General features: G+C 34.6%; 1 long non-coding RNA gene across 5 annotated transcripts in view; it reads right to left on the bottom strand.

Annotated features, from left to right (window-relative positions):
- LOC149805688 (uncharacterized) overlaps positions 1-17,625 on the bottom strand; it is a 234,785-nt gene that overhangs the window by 165,079 nt on the left and 52,081 nt on the right. For 3 of the 5 annotated variants that reach the window (XR_016419768.1, XR_016419767.1, XR_016419769.1), the window contains exon 3: positions 5,651-5,712. This is a non-coding gene — a long non-coding RNA (uncharacterized LOC149805688). Of the gene's footprint in view, positions 1-5,646; positions 5,713-17,625 lie in introns of all 5 variants that reach the window. The other 2 variants (XR_016419770.1, XR_016419771.1) reach the window with 1 other exon arrangement.

Genomic DNA, 17,625 nt, shown 5'->3' with positions numbered 1-17,625 from the left:
TTGACCTTTTACTATTGGAATGCATTTCGTTATGTAAACATTAATTTCTTGCAGATTACAAAAAAACTTGAGCCAATTTTGCAATTTGACTGTCATATTCGTGTTCAGCACATAAAAATTGATAAGAATTGACTAATTTTATTTCAGTAACATGACTTTTGTAAAAATTTGTTGTCCAGTGTAATATTCTATGACAAACAGTACTGTATACCTGCAATATTCTATGACAGACAGTATTGTATACCTGTAATATTCTACGACAAACAGTATACATTTTTTTAAGAAGCAAATTAGTGATTAAATACACTTTTTTAAGTAGCAATTTTAACTTGTATCACAATTTTATTTGAAAATGATGGATAAATCAGGTGTTGATTGCAAACTGACATTACATGACATTTAAAAATTTGGATACTGTGTCCACAAGTAAGTCAAACTGCATCTATCTATGTATATCAACACTGATGCAGTCACTCTTGACTATTAAACAGTGGGTTGTGCTCGGTCAAGAATATAGGAAATAAGGTAGTGGTATGACAGGTGGAAGAATAATGGCAATAATAGGAAAGGTAAAAATAAGTGAAAGAGTGTCAGTCTACATTTACGTCATTCATACTCAGACCATCATCATGCAAATAGTTACATGAACCTCAACTGGCACAGCCCTGCAAATCCCTATGTCTTACTTGTAGGTCTAACTGTATTAAAATGTAATAATGAAAAGTTCCTGGTGGTGAGATTCCAAGTCAGAGCTTCTGCAACTGTTGCTGGTACTCTGTTCCATATCCCTATTGTCTGTTGAAAGAAGCTGAATTTGAAAGAGTCTGTTGATGCTAACTTCTGTATAAACTTCTTGGTGTGATTTGCCCTGGTTTTAGGCTAGATGCTATGAACAGTTTGTCTGCTAGTATGTCCTGCTACACTATCTTGAATAACCTTCTCAGCTAGGCCTTAGTTGGCCTCAGCTCTTGCAATTCCCACTGCAGATGATCCAGCATGGCACTAAAAATTGCTAATATTTCTTTATTTGTTTGTAGTGTGTCTAGCAGCCCTCCTCTGAACCATCTCTATATTGTTTATCAGGTCTTTGTTAGGTAGGTCCACATGGTTGAGCAGTACTCAAGAGCAGGTCACACAAGCAAGAAAAATGCTGCGCTTTTGACTTCCTAGCTGCTGATTTGGAAGTTGCAGTGCAGAAAACCAATGATGCTGTTCCCTTTTTTCACAAACTTATTTATGTGACATTTCCAAGACAGGTCTTTAGAGAATTCCACCCCAAAATACTTTGTTGCATACTCTGTAAGCTGATTAATCAGCCCCTCAAATGTGACTATACTGATTTATGGTTTAGAAACTGATATCACCTATTCATTAAAAGCAACAAAACTTTGCAGAAAATTTTGGCTGAACACATCACTGTATGTTTTATACACTTACCGATATTTCTCATGGCTGTGGGGGCTACCATCAGTTGACGGGTTCTTCTGGTGACATGTACATTATGTTTCCAGAGCAAATCTTGTCTGGTGACTTGTAAAGTCATGTGGAAGAGCACAACCAACTGTCCTGTAGTCATTTTGAATTTCACACTAGATATGGATGTTACCAATTATCGGTATGTGTCTAAAGTGTATGCAGGTTTGTTTCAGAAAGATCTGCATGTAGCAAATTTGCACATTTTAATGAATGGGTAACATCATACCCACATATTGTCCATCAGTATCAACACAGATCTGGGGGTTGATTTATTAGACTACATACTCTGTGGCTACTTGTACCCCTTGTAGTTGGACATGACTGGAGGTTTCTTACCTAAGGATGATACAACTATATGCGAGGAAGGAACAGCCCTTGTTCTTTACTAGAGAGTCAGTTGGTTCAGGTCTTCCTGTAGGATTCTGCAACCATTGGCACTGTTGATATTCCAGCAAACTATACAACTGTTACTTCTATATGGTCTTAACTAAGTAACAGAAGAGAGAGAAAACCAACATTTTTGTAAAATTCAACAAATAATTGGTTTCCCAAGAATAAAGAGTGAAAATTTAGAATAAACTTACAGCAATGCAAATTAAGTCCACAACATTCCTGAAAGTTTCAAGTACAAGTTGAAATGTATAATGTTCCAACTGAATTCCAGTGGTATTCCAAAGAAGTTCCATATACTGAACGTGCTGATTTGCCTGTAGTCTCAAATACGCTAATGTGCCAGTGGCCTGTAGTGTAGTGATGTGCTAACCATCTTTGATGTATCGCAATTAAAAAATCCATATATGTCCTTGTCTGAATTCAATATAATTTCAAATTTCAAGTCCAATAATATTATTGAGCACTTAGTAATTACAGTGAATAAGAATTTGAATAAATAATAACAAAACACTAAACACAACAATAAGACTGATTCGGCTTATGATGCTAATGCAAGAATGTTGTTGTCATTGTTGTAGGGTTTGAAACCATTTTTCAGCACAAGTTAGGCTACACATGGCAGCCAGGAAGAACCTGGGAGAATCCCTAAAAGAACCAACAACCCATGAGAAGCTACTGGCAAGCTTTCTCACATTCCCACATTGCTTAAATCCAAGACTCGAACCCATGCAGACAGAGGTGAGATGGCAGTGATTCGTAATGTTCAGCGCTTTAGACCACTAGGCCACTCAGTGCCTCAAGGCAAGAATGAGTAAATTTTCAAGTTAACAACATTATATATAAAAGCTAAGACACAAAAAATGAACCAGAATGAGGGTCAAAAGTTCATTTCTAGAACATTAAAAGTTGTCAACAAGACAGGGTCTATGACTAAAATTATAATAAAAAAACACCACAAACATCAGGTACAACATGTTTTCCGATGGGGTATACCAATATCTTAGACTCAGTTTAAGATTAAAATGTTTACTTCTATTGCAAATTATCCAAATGTTTAATCTATTCTCACAGAGAAATGTTAGCTATGTATTATGTTGTTTACAAAATAAATGGCCCTATTCAGGCACACACTGAACTTGATTTTGGACAAGGTCAAGTACAAAATACAAATGTATGAAACATATATCATTAAAAAAGCCAACAATTAATACAAATTAAATATACATAACACATTCATCTTAAATTAGCCTTGTGCAGGATTTGATGTTTGATGGTAGATAATTGATGAACACCAGGATGAGGATGGAACCTAAAAACACTCCCTTGAGTTACTCTGCTAACAACCAGTGCTGGGTCTGATATAACCCTCTATATGTCAGAAAATCTGATCCATTTCAGAGCATTACCCACTGTGGTGACCATATTGGATGCCATTTCAGAGCATTACCCACTGTGGTGGCCATATTGGATGCCATTTCAGAGCATTACCCACTGTGGTGGCCGTATTGGATGCCAGATCAGAGCATTACCCACTGTCGTGGCCATATTGGATGCCAGATCAGAGCATTACCCACTGTCGTGGCCATATTGGATGCCAGATCAGAACATTCATTTAAGACATAGAAGACACCACAAGAAGTCTTCTGGTAAAAACACATACTGACATGATTTTCTGTTAAGAAGTATCAATAAGAAGAATTTCAAAAGTGCTGTTAAGATGGCCATATTAAAAAATACTGCTAGAATTTTGTGGCCCCTGCCCCACCTACCTACCTCCGAAATGGGTGGGAATGGGTAAATTCAATGTCAAATGGTGGCTGATGAGTGATGGCATTATTATAAGTATATGAACACCTGATTCAAATAAGCATTTAATGACTCTATTCTTGGACAATAAATGCCTAAATGACAAAGTGCTTGTTATTTCTGTATCATCACTTCCTATGGTATATTCAGCAATTTGTGTAATCTTTCCCCATTTGGATTTTAAAAGTTGAACAAATCTCAGTAACTTTTCAAGAAACCTATGATCCCATGGACTGGTGGCATCTCAGAATATTGGATGTCTTATCAATTTCATTTAGAATCAAACTAGGCATCATGAGAAGCCTTTTAGTTAGAACCCTATGCTCACATGAACATCCATTCAGGAGGAGATGCGATAAAATTTTCAAGATGATGAACTAGACATCATAAGAAGTCATACTGATGGCTTCCTATTCATAACGAGTAGCAATAAAATAATTTCAAGATGGCTGTCATGTTTGCCATATTGGCTGTCAGATCAGCACTGTAGTTATTGAGGACCAACTAGACACCATAAGACAATTAAACTTCATGTTGATATGATACTCTATTTAAGAAGAGTAAAAATAACTAGAATTTCACATTGGCTGTGTACCAGCCATATTGGACGTTTTAGCAAACCCATTTCTATTCGGACCAGCTAGAAATGATATTATGTCTTTTAATAAAAACTCGAATCAATATTGCTTTCCTTTCAGGACAAAAAGTAATAACAAAATTTTCAATATGGCTGCTGGATGTCAAATTGGCAGCATTTTCATTAAGGACCAACTAGACATGATAAGAAATCTTTCAGTCGAAACTCCATCTTCAATAGAAAGATTTTCAAGATGGCCACCATAATGAATGTTCTAGCAGTACTGTTTTCTTTTAGTGACCAACGAGACCTTGGGATGTGAGTGGATGTAAAGTTACATAGTAATCTTCTAAGTAATTCAGGATCAGCAGCAACATCAAACTTGTGTTACCAGATGGACGGGTGACAGATAATGACAACAAGCCTTGCCATAAGCTCCTCTTGTCTATGAGCAGAGATCAAAATTAAATGAGCAAAGTGATTTGTTGACATGCACATCAACAGAAGATGACCATAATGTTTACCAAGTTTGATGGTGACCAATAAAAAGATAAGACTAGTTATGTCCACAAGATTTTGTTCCAAGCTGTATTCAGCTGTAAGTAGAAAAAGTCAATAACTCTTATAAAAATGCACGAACATTGTGATTTGATTTTGTATGTACATTTTGAGGTGATGACCACACAATAGACAAAGTTTCACGGCAATCCACCAAAACCTGTAACTAGCTGTGTTCACAAGATCGTGTGAGGGACATAAAGATATGCAGATAGACATGAAGAGTCCTATACACACCCATATCTATAGATATTAATATAAATGGAAAGAACACAACAATTAACACTACACCATAAACCATTCCAAGAATGAAGCTCTTCCAGATCCTTTCATGAGAAAAATGTGTTTAACATTTAAATTTTACAAGCAGCTCTTATTTTCTCTGTTCCCAAAACATACTTTATACTTGAAATAACTTTTATTTAAAAAATTTAGCACACAAATGCATACCAACACTATCAAGAGCGGTATATTGCTGTGCTTTGAGTAGATATAGGATAGTCAGTCAAGCAGTTTAAAGTGCTGAATACACTAAAACGGCAAAAATATAAAAATGAAACATGCTAATTAATGTTACTGTGTTTTACTACTAAAATACAAATTTGAAAGCTACTTCTACATGAGTTTACATGGTATCTGTGTGTAATACCTGCTCACTACATTTATCATGTCCAGTATCTACAGCCCTCTTTTTGGGAGGGGGATGCTATCAGACCCAAAGAGATGAAAGCCCTGTGCAAGTAAACCCTTTCAATATCGGAGCAAAGGGCTGCTGACATATTGTCTTTAAAAAGTAGCCTGAAAGATGTAAGAATGGAGTAACAAAGGTTACTGACTTGCCTCTTCTGGAACTTGGAGTCTTGAGAAAATGCAGGAACAAAACAGACACTATCATCTGAATCCTGAAACATAAAATACAGATCATTGATTTCTTATATTTTACCATCTGGAAACATTAGAACCTAAGACATCTCAGGAAGATAAAAAAATTACAAGGAATACTAATTTCAAAGCACGGAGTTACCTAACTTGTTATCTAGGAAACAATTTCCACAGGTGGAAATCTGGACCTAAGAAGCAATCTGTGAATGCAGACATTAAACATGAAATCTATGATCGTTAACAAACCCATACATGCAGAAATTTGCACAGAAAATTTTGGACATTAACCAATGAATGGAAATGAACTAAAAAGTAGGAACTTGTAAAATGGTATCATATGTTTTGCTTTGCTTTAATCCAGTGTTGTGTGATGACTAAAAGAGGTTGATAAATTAAAAAATAAAAGCATGTACAAGGATATAGAGAAGAGCATGCTTCTTTTCTTTGCTTTTTTGTTCACGCTTCTTTTCTTTGCTTTTTTGTTCACACATTTGTTTGCCACCAAAGAAAAACAAAATATTTCAGGAAATATTATATTTTTCTCATTGTGTATTTAACTACAAGCCTGGTATGATTATTCTGAGAAAGAAATATCTGAATTGGTATTTTGTTCCACTGAGAAAAAAAAGTTAAAAATCTTGGTTTGCCAAACATTTTTGCATGCTTAAGTTTAAGTGTAAAATTCATTTAATTGCCTGCATGCAGACACTGACAGTCTAACTTCAAATGCTGCCATTTGAAATTTGTCATGATAAATATACACATAAAATGTCGCATTAACATTGATTCGGACGCTGAAAATTTTGTGGAAGAAGTTTTAAAATATCAACACACAGACTGTCTGCAGAAGTATTAACTTTTGCAGAGACAGGTTGGCATGTTAATGAAACATTCTCGGTTCATCGTGGTTTCTTTGATGCATCCAGATCTGTCCAAAGGCTTGTTGAATAACAACATGTATTCCTGTATTAATAGAATTTACTAACATCTCTTGCTAAATTACAGCATAAGTGACATGAAGCAATCTTAAGTTAGGTTCACAGTGACTCTACTTGCCATGTCCATGGCTGTTAGTATTCAGTTCATGTTTGTATGGACACTGCCTTGTGACATGAGTGGTTCTTATGTTATGAGCCTATGCTCTTAAAATAAGTTACAAAAAAGAGTGAAAAGCAACAAGCTTTGTAAAATTCAACAAATACTTAATTTCCCTAAAGTACAAAGTAAAAATTTAATTTAAAAAAAAATTATGGTACTAAGAACTTAATTCTAAATTAGTCCTAGAAATAGACACAAGTCCTAATAATAAAAGCTCTGAATAAACTTTAGTGGAAATCCAAATTAAGTCAAACACTGAAGGTCTTAATGTGCCTGTGGTGGCCTGTATTGTGCTGTTTTACCAACAGTCTTTTGTTGTAGAAAGTCCATTATGAAATTTATAATATCTAACCTGGACTATGTCAGGTATGCCATGTATATTGTAAGGAATTCCAATAACCTAGACCCAGATTCAACTAAACTCTGTTTACTTCTATTAATAATGATGCTGATTACACAGCAAATATTTTAGTTATATATTAGTTATTTACAGAATAAAATAAAATAATCGATAGTTCAGGTCAAGTAGAATTTTTATATATTTTGGACAAGGTTAAGTCCAACATACAATGTTACATGATAATAGCATATAATGAAATAAAAAAAAAATTATTTAAAAAACCTAACTGACAAATAATGCAAAGTAATATACATAATACTGATAAATATATACCTTTTATTTTAATCTTTTTAATGCAGGAAGAAAAGGTGGCCATATTTGATGCAGAAACATTTACTATTATTTGCCTTTACTGGACAAATATATGCAGTCCTGAACAGATGAAAATACATTCTCCAAGGAGATATGAGGCATGTCCTTTCACAGTGTTCAGTGGTTCCAAATAGTCACAAATGGAAAAAATGATCTAACAGTATGCTAAGAGGCAATTTTGGCAAATACATCATAAAATGAGCCCAACATTTTACGTTTTGTAAAAGCTTCTGTTTACTGTAAAATGGGACCATACTATTGTATATTTCATGTACTTCCAGTTCGTAATGAAGACTATTGCAGAGCTGTTTCCAACAATGCTTAACCGCCAAAAAATAAATGCTGTTTCGCAATAATCTTCACATGTATGAATTAGTCCATAACACTTTCTGAATGTTTGTAAATCCCACACCACCCTGAACTGCAGAAGGGAGTAATTGTTGCTTTGCTGCTGTTCTTCACCATCCTTTGATCTTTCTGCCTTTTCTGTCTTTCTCTGGTCTCTATATATTCTGCAGGTTGTTTACAGGAAATCCGTGTGATCTCTATGCCTACATACAGCTCTTTTGTGATCTCTTTACTCTGTCTACCATTTGTGTTTAATCTGTGTCATGGCACAATGTCCCTAGATTATGCCATGCTCCCCAAATTTGTCTCCTTGAACATGTAAAAAGTTTTCAATCTCCAGGCTGTTTTGGTCCACTGGGCATCATTTTCTCCAGATTACCAAGAAACCATAGAAGTCATGGAAAACTGAATTGCAGGATAGCGAAGGGCCTTAAAGTCAGTATGCTTTCTTTCAGAGTTGGTCAAATCTGGACTAGAATCATATCTATAAACTTGAAAGCCTTTAAAAAGAGGAACCTTTCTGTCAATTTGCTCAAATTCTGTTGAATGATTTTATAGAAAGCCATTTACTAGTTTGTATGCATTTTATAATGGTGGACATACTTGATTGTCAATCAGCAAAATTTCCACAAAAATTAAAAGCACTTTTCTGAGAAAGGTGGTTGAATCCTGTTGGGAGTTTTGGAGCAGTCATTTTAGGGTTTCTATTTATAGCAATGGTGGCCATATCTGATGATGGATCAGCATTATGCATTTAATTTTAAAGCCCATCAGGCCAAAATGCTTTATGTTAAATTTGGACAATTCTATTGAAAAAAGTTTTTGATAAGTTATTTAAAGACTACTGGTATTCTATTTTTAATAATGATAACCATCAGCATAACTTGAAAACTTTTAAAGTTTTTAAATTCACAATGCTTTCTGTAAAATTTGGTCCAGTTCTGTTGTTTGGAGAAGAAGTTTTTTTAAGGATGATCTGTAATGTTTGGTCAGAATTGGTGTGGCAGATTTTGTGATGAAGTTTAAAATATGCTTAGTAATTGCTGATGTAAGCATTACAAAATGAATGATGTTCAAAAATGAATGACATTCATTGGACTCTGGGCAACTCCTTATGTTCACTAGGGTTTATGGTCAGCTTAGAAAATTTCCTATATATTTTAACAGATTATAGAAAAGCATTAAACCTGTTGTTTTACAAATATTTCAATCAATGAATGAAACATTAATATTTAAATTTTGAAAATTTCCTTTTTATATCAGACACATGGATGAACCTAGAACAAATCAACCCAAAACAGTGCAAGTTGAGACAAACTAATCCTTTGTTGCACCACTGCCACACTAACCCACATTGATCAAAGGTTTGGACTACACCTGACAATTTGAAACCCTATTAATACCTTGGAAAACTGGCTCTATCAAACCACCTCTTTTCATCCAGATGCAAGATAGGTAATTACAGTATTAGTACCTTTTATACTTTCTTGAAAGGTAAGGACAACATCAAATTGCACAGATCCAGATCTGCCATCCGATAATGTACTTGCAGATCTAGGTCTATGCAATTTGTTAGGAGAAATCAGTAGAACAAACAATAAAGATACTGATCAGCCACTACATTATTCAGTTACAGCTGAGGGTCTACATTGCTTACAGTTGGACTTGACTTGTAAGAGGGCCTATATAGTAGAATTCATCTGAGGGGTAAAGATCTTGTTAATATTTCTTTCTGACAATGGTAACCTTTTTAATCCCCATAATGGTATCGTGGGTACAATTTCAAACTACACAGACCCAGTCCTGCCAATGATTATGCAATTGCAGACGTGGTTCAACACAATTTGAAGTTGAATTGGACTTATACAGGAGTATATAGGGTAAATGTGCATAATTCACGTAGAATTTCTCTGAAATGTCTGGAAAGCTTTTGCATACATAATCAGACCTATTTGAAATAAGTAAAATATAACACTAACAAATACTGAGGTAAAAGGATTAAAGTCAATTAATTAAGTTGTAAATAAGTTTAAAGAAAATATGTTAATGTTATATCACACAGCATTATCTTGTAAAGAACAAAACAAAATAACATTCATGTAATTTCCACGTTCAATATACTTTTATTGCATATAGCTAGAATTTTGTTCAAGCAAAGACGTTGACAGATATTCACAGGTTGTTGGCTATAATGCTAAACCCAATACATGTACTGGGCAGTCCTAGGTTTGAACCCTGCCCTAGGCAAAGACTTGAAGTACTTCCTTGAATATAACATGCAACCAATAGCAATCAGCACAGACCCAGATCTACTGTTACATAATTCAGTGTCAAATTAAGGTCTAAGCCACTAACAAATGGGTAGACAGAATGAATGCATACAGAACATTAGTGACATTAGCCAATTACAATGTGAAAAGTGGGACATTTAAAATGGATATCACCCTGTAAAATTCTTGCATTTTTGGCTCTTCGATTTCACTAGGGCTTTTCTCATGGATCTAAACTTGTTTCAGCATAACAATTGTATAAATTTTGTATACTGTACCTCCATCACCAAGACAACCTGTCTTCAATAAAATATAAACAGTTTATCACAAATGTTATTAAACTGGAAACTTCATTTTGGTAACAGCTAAGTTTCTTTCTTTCTGTTTGTTTTAATTATTTTTTATAATTTTTGTTATAATTATGCTGTATAATGTATAAGAAAGGAAATGTATTAAACTTCCAGCAAAAAATAACAGGCCTACCAAAAAGATTCAACCTTTGCACCCTTTGGGAAACAAGACTGCAATTACATAATCCAACCTGTCCATGCAAATAATGTCATGTAGCTCCTTCTACAGAGTCTAAAAGAGTGACTTCAAGCCTATGGATATAACTGGGGCTGCTCTGTAGATATGCAGAGCAGGTTTAGAATTTTGGGATTATGCTAGAGGTGGTGGTAATTTTGCATTATGTATAAAAATAACACCCAAATCTACATATCATGCCTGTGAAATGGCATGCAATTACCAACCCAGGTGTCATCAAAATCGGTGGAGAAATAGTATAGTATGAGGCCTGGTGGCATCAAGTTGTGGCTCCTGGATCATAACTTAGAAACCATCAAGATCCTCACGTTATAATCCATAAATGCCTCCTCCTCAATAACTCTTCAGCAATGGGGTCAATAAACATCAACTGCTCCACAAGGGTGCATGACAGTGAGGGAGACTTAAATTTTGGTGAACACTTACGGTTGGTTGGGGCAGGGTGCTTGGGGCACCAGCAACTTTTGTTGTACATAAGAATTATTATCTCTTCTTCAAAGATTATTACAATGGATTTTAATATTATTGGATATTAAGCCTTAAGAAGTCAATCAATGTTAATAAATCAGTTTTAGAGAATTTTAATATAAATGAAGCTGACATGCAATACTCACAAATTCATGCATCTGGTAAAGTCAGAGTTGCCTACCTCTCAGAATAAAAGCATGTGTATGCATTGTAAGAAAAACACAAATAAATTACAGTCACATGGCTAGAATTATGCTCATTAGGTGCCAGTGCTAAAACATTAAATATGTTGCACTTTGTTCATTCCTCAAGTTAGCCATTTTAAAAATTACAACGCACGTACACTTCTTCATTAATAGCATATGGCAATGACAGAGAACAACTCCATGCTATTTCTACTAAGAAGAAAGAACAAGGTTCCTGCCACAAATAAATTTCCAGACCTCCCAAGAGACTCGGAATCTGTATGCTACAACTTTTCCCAAACGTAAAAGAGCAGTCGCATTACTTGTTTCCAGCTAAAACGGTGGTAACAATGAAAATTTATAACTTTGTAAAGACTTTTCAGTCCTTTTTCAATTTTTCCAGACATCTTTAAGACCTGGAAAAGCAGTTTTCAAATGTTGGACCTTTCCTCCAGAATTCCAGACCTGTGCAGGAACCCTGTTATAAATAAAGTTGGCACATGGCAGTTGCACTGTTCCAGAAACTACATCTAGACTGAGAAAAAAAACACTGGCTGAAAAAGAAAATCAGATGATAAAAATATCTACATTTAATTACAACTTGCAAGCCATTAGCTTGAATGCAATACTGCATATTTTGAAGAACAATCCACAGATTAGGCAAAGGCAAAAACTTGGGAGTTGTATTCAGTGTGTGTGATTTTTGACAAGAAATTATGCAGATCTAGACCCGAATATTACCATGTTGTTGGCATTATTCATATATCTTAACTGATTGGAGACAATTAATCTGTTAATTGGGTTGTGTCATCATCTCCAAGAAGAATCATTTAGTTCTCAACAGTTAGCAACATAAAGACAATCCTGCATGCTGAATGAGCACTCAGTTAGGTCTCCAAGTACTCTTGGTTTTTTGCCATAACTTCCATCAGACTCTTTTCACATTTGAATAGAAGAGGACATATAACATTTAAAATAATTACACTGAAACCAAACTGAAAGATGAAATTAAAACGAAAATTTCAATTAATAAGGCTTATTTAATTGGCATTTATTTTTAACTTGTTTCCACCAGTAAGAACTTAATAATAGTTTTCATGTATCACTATTTCCTCATATATTTTTGTTATTTTACCGAGAAAATATTTTAAAAGAAAATCTTACAAAATACTTTTAATAAAATTGTCATCTTAAATGACAACTCCAACATTCTGCAAACTAGCTACTCTTTTTGATGATAAGTGATATTTTGAGCTTTCAAATCTATAATTTTTCACATTAAGCAATTTTTGCCATTTTAATAAGAAAAGGATGTAACCTAAACCCGCTGACATGTTTTAAACAGGTTCACAAGTTTCATGTGCACTAAAATATATTTTACAAACAATCAAGGTTCTTTGTAAGTCTCATCCTGAAATCAAATGAGAATTTAATTTTTTGTCTGTGGGCATCAGTTTGTGGTTTGAAATAAATTACCTTTTCTGGGTGCCTGTATTTGTAGAGTGTCTACAGTGTGTCTGTCTTTTAAACAGGAATGACACCTTTCACTTGGTCTTGAAATATGTGGTTTGAAGCAAGCATGAAATTGACAAACAATGGTACACCACAAATAAATGGAAATTTACAGTATTTATGAAGATCAATTATACATGCCATATATAATCAATGACAAATCAAGTCCAACTGCAAACTGCACAGACCCAGATCTGCCACTGCATAATACATCACTGATCTGGGTTTATAAAGTATTGTAATGAGTAATCAGTAGAACAAACAACACAGAACCTAATCATCCAGAGCTTTATCAGATGGCAGATCAGGGTCTATGTTGTTTTGTGGTTGGACTTAACTTATAATTAAGTACATATGGTATGTTAGCATCTGCTTGTTTACATTCTATGTAAAAGTTAAATATATATTCGTTTACAATCGTTCTGTAGTGATTTGGACTATATATCTGAAATGTCCGATAAATTTACACCTGATATTTACCCTTTTAGTTAACTTTATAAAATATTTAATTAAGTGAATTCTGACAGGTATAACTTATTACCATAACAATATATTTAGGCCACATTTATGTAGATCAATACACACATGTTACCATCTCTTGTATGGCCTTTTTGGCAAAGATTCAATATTGTTTTGTCTTCAGAATTCTAATATGACTGACTAAATTTTTGAAATACCTCAAAAAAATTCTCACAGAAAAAGGCCCCATTCTTTTTATACAATTGCTGAATATTCTATTGTATGATACTGTGTTATTGTACCTTTGACGTGGAAAAAAACAGTAAGATATTCCCCCTCTCAAGTTTTCCCCAATGTTATTTAACCATTATAGTGCAAAAGTTACCATGTGTACTCGCTTATAAGTCAAGTCAAACTGCAAACAACAAAGATCCTGATCTGCCATAGCATAATGTCTGCAGATCAGGATCTAAGTTGTTTGTTCAACTGATTACTCTTAACAAACTGCACAGACTCGGATCTGACAGCGCATTATGCAATGGCTGGTCAGTGTCTGTGCCGCTTGCAGTTGGACTCATCTTGTAAGTGAGTAGATGTGATATTTGACACTCCAGGAATAACTCCTAAATGGAGTATGGTGTTATCTAAACCTTCCTGCATGATCTCAACAGAAAATGTCACTGACTCCTGGATGTACTTAAACCACATCATCTTTCTGGTCCACAAATATATTCATTCAAACATGCAGAACATAGTAAAATTAGCTGGAGTTTGCAGGGTGGGGGTGTGGGATAGGGGGGTGCACAGCAACACTGTGAAGGACACACTACAATAGCTAATCTGACAGTGAAAATTATGTGTGATTTGGATTTTTAACATAGCTCTAACAAATTTTAGTCACATTGCTATGATATCTACAGTGTGGCAGTTTATAGTGATGTCTAGCACTGAGGCATCATGCCACACACATGCAGCATCATGTCCCCCCCAGTCACATTATCCGGACACCTGAGGCTGACCAGTCCCAACACTAACCTCTTAATGCTGAGTACCAAGCAAGACAGCTGCTAGTACCATTTTTGTAAGTCTTTGGTATGACTTGATTGGAGTTCAAACCCATAACCTCCCACATTCGAGGCAGACACTAAATACTTAGGCAACAGGAGCAGTTGATATTAAGAAACTGAGACTGTCCTATTCTGATTAAGAGTTCAAAACCTTTACCACTTTGCCACAGTGACCCCCCAAAAAAGAAAATTGTTAACATAAGGTAAATAATAAATTGTAATTTTCACTTTTAATCATAGTGGAAACTAAAATAGAGCATTTAACTCTTGATTGTATGTAATGTTCTACAATCGACATATAAATATTTGCATCGACACATTCAATTGAGTCTTTACAAATGTCCCAGGTGGTCGAGTGGTTTTAAAGCACATGCCTTTACCAAACACTGCCATCTCACCTCTGTCTATGTGGGCCTGAGTCTCCGACTCCGCCAATGTGGGTATGTGATAAAGCTTATCAGCAACTTACTATGGGTCTCTCTGGTTCTTCCTGGGATTTTCCTGGGTTCATCCTCCTCCAGAGATACTGGCTGCCATGTATAACCTATCATCTGCTGAAAAATGACACTAAGCCCACAACAACCAGTGACTTGGCTGAAAGCTTACAAAAAGCACATGCCATTCCAGCTGAATGGGATATATAGCAAGTATCATCACCAGTTGAATGCCATTCTGGTTACTGTCTTTGATAAATATAAAAACTCAAATTGGTCTTTATTCCATAGATAATATAAAACTGACATTTCTCAACTCTACTGCAAAAGTAGCCCATGGCACTCGAGAGGAGGTTATAAACATTTAAATGACAAAAGTGCAATTTATTCCTCCAAAATGTTATGTAATTTGTATCAATTACCATATATGTTTACACACTGATATAAAAAAGTAATATATTTCATGGCCTGCAGTCACAAAGTTTATATTAGTCTCCAGAAGCCTTGTAAGCATTAATTATCATGTAGAAAACAAATCCAGTAAAATGTTAGTGACCATTTTTTGTAATGGGATACTGCTAATGAAGATGTACCCATCATTCAGTTTGATGAGAAACAAATCACAAAATTTAACCAAAGTCAATGAGATAATGGTTGCATTGACCTATTTTTGTGATAAGGGTAGAGAAATAATCAAGATTCACTGCATTCACTAACCTAGTTTCACAGTGCCTGTTACAGGTGACACTTGCTATTTGCCAATTTGATTTAAGCACTTTCATTTTAATGCCATTTATAATAAAGAAATAACATTCAATTTGTACTACTGTGCTCGTTTTTCTGCTATCTTTGGCAACACTTGCTGTGACTTGTGTGCAGCTCATGTGTGTACACATCTCTCACTGAGAAAAATATGCATAAATAATTATTACCTGAAAACCAAGAGGCATAATTTTCCCCATATCTTCTTTAATTTACAAGTATTGTGGAAAAAAAATTACTTTCAATTTATGCCAATATTCAATTTATGCCTTAAATTCCGGAATGCATCCTTGGCATAAATTGAGTGTATACATTGTATAGATATCTGGGAAAAACACAAAACTGAAACCAAGAATGTAAATTTGCACCTTCCATGGCGGCAGGTGCTATAAAACCACTCTATACCGTGGCCTACGACCTAGGCAGAAAGAACGGTTGAGATGCAGTGAGGTCAGACATGTGTATATGCTTTTAGCTGTGCTATGTTAATGGTGGAGATGGGGGTGGGGTAGCACATACAATGCAGAACCTGACAAATAAGTCTCACTTGCTATATCACACACATTAATGTCCCACACAGTGAATGAATTTTGAAGGGTGATAAATTCCTTTGAAGTAAAATACTTGTTCAAAAATATTCCTGCATCTGATTATTTGATAACGCAGTTCACACAAGATTTGATCCAGAGGTCTTAACGAAAATGAATTAGGTGCTATGATTTATTATATTATGACTGTCATATTAAACAGCGCCAGCTAAAAAAGATTTCTTTATGTTTCTCATTTTTCGGAAGCACTTGTAGTCATTAATTAGTGTCACCAGCACTAAATTAAAGGACTCAAAGCAACGGAAGTCTAATATTTCAGTGTGCATGATACAATTATTTCTCCATACAGGAGATTTCATCAACAATAACTGTGATGAAAGGTTGGCAATAAACCATATAGAATCAATGTTTATTTGCCTTCAAGTTTGCCAAAATAATACTGTAACTTAATAAGTACCTTAGCTCAATAAAAGGGAGGGGCAGCAGTAACTTCATGGTAAGTCTGAAAGGTTATCTAGATTTATTGGCAAAAGAATTGTTAACTAGTATCTATTAATTCTGCACACAGGAAATTAAATCTTAATAATTTATAAAAAAAACAAAATAGGAGGTTTTAAAATGATTAGGAACCTTACAAAAGCATGACAAAGCATAAGAACCATAAATGATAAGAATACGATATCGTGAATTAAATTAAATTTGACCTTTGATTGCAAGTACTTGATATATGTTAAGCACAAGAGATGACCAGGGATGAAACCTTGCAAGTTAGTGATCTGCTAGTTTTAAAAATGATTTATACTGTTCCTGACATACTAATGAGAACCCAGTTGAAAATTTGGAATATATGTATGATAAAATAAAAAGAAACCTATATATGCATTTAATTACATATTTGCTTTGATGGGTCATAAGTTCATGTGAAAACTATAAGCAATTATTCGCTTGTTTAAGATTTGATAATTAGAATTTTGCAATAAGTATTTTTGAAGTTTTCTGTTGATAACAGTTTATAGCCTTTAAAAAAGATTGCTGGACATTTACTACCTTTGACTTTGTTTCAACAAAAAGAGAGATAGTTTACAAAGTTCAGTTATTGTGATCCAAGTTTGTGTGTGTGTGTGTGCGTGTGATGGAGTTTTCATGTAACCTTAAAAAAGGTTCAGTCATAATAATAATATACCATAATGTCTGCAGTGTGGCAGTTTATAGTGATGCCTAGCACCCTGAGGTTGGCTGAAAGGAACAAAGAATGTCAAGGTCAACCTCAGCCCTTTCATCACTCCAAAACTAGGATCACTCTACAATGCTGGTCCTGTCCATAAAAGAGTTTCATGAACTTGTAAAAGGGGACAATAATTTATATTTTTCTCCCTTCATAAATAAACTAAACTTCTAGTCGGGAGAAAAAATATTTAACTTGCTCCTGCAGTAAAAATGTTCAACTTGCCCTGGGTAGCCCTGAGTTTATCACACCTGTATCATCTATAGAATGTGTAAGTAGCACATGAATTTTCTATTTGT

The sequence above is a fragment of the Sinohyriopsis cumingii genome, chromosome 2 (assembly GCF_028554795.1).
Source record: "Sinohyriopsis cumingii isolate HCF-2022 chromosome 2, ASM2855479v2, whole genome shotgun sequence".
Classification (NCBI taxonomy): domain Eukaryota; kingdom Metazoa; phylum Mollusca; class Bivalvia; order Unionida; family Unionidae; genus Sinohyriopsis; species Sinohyriopsis cumingii.
Note: the sequence above shows the minus strand (reverse complement) of the source record. Positions and strands in the feature narration are given on the sequence as shown.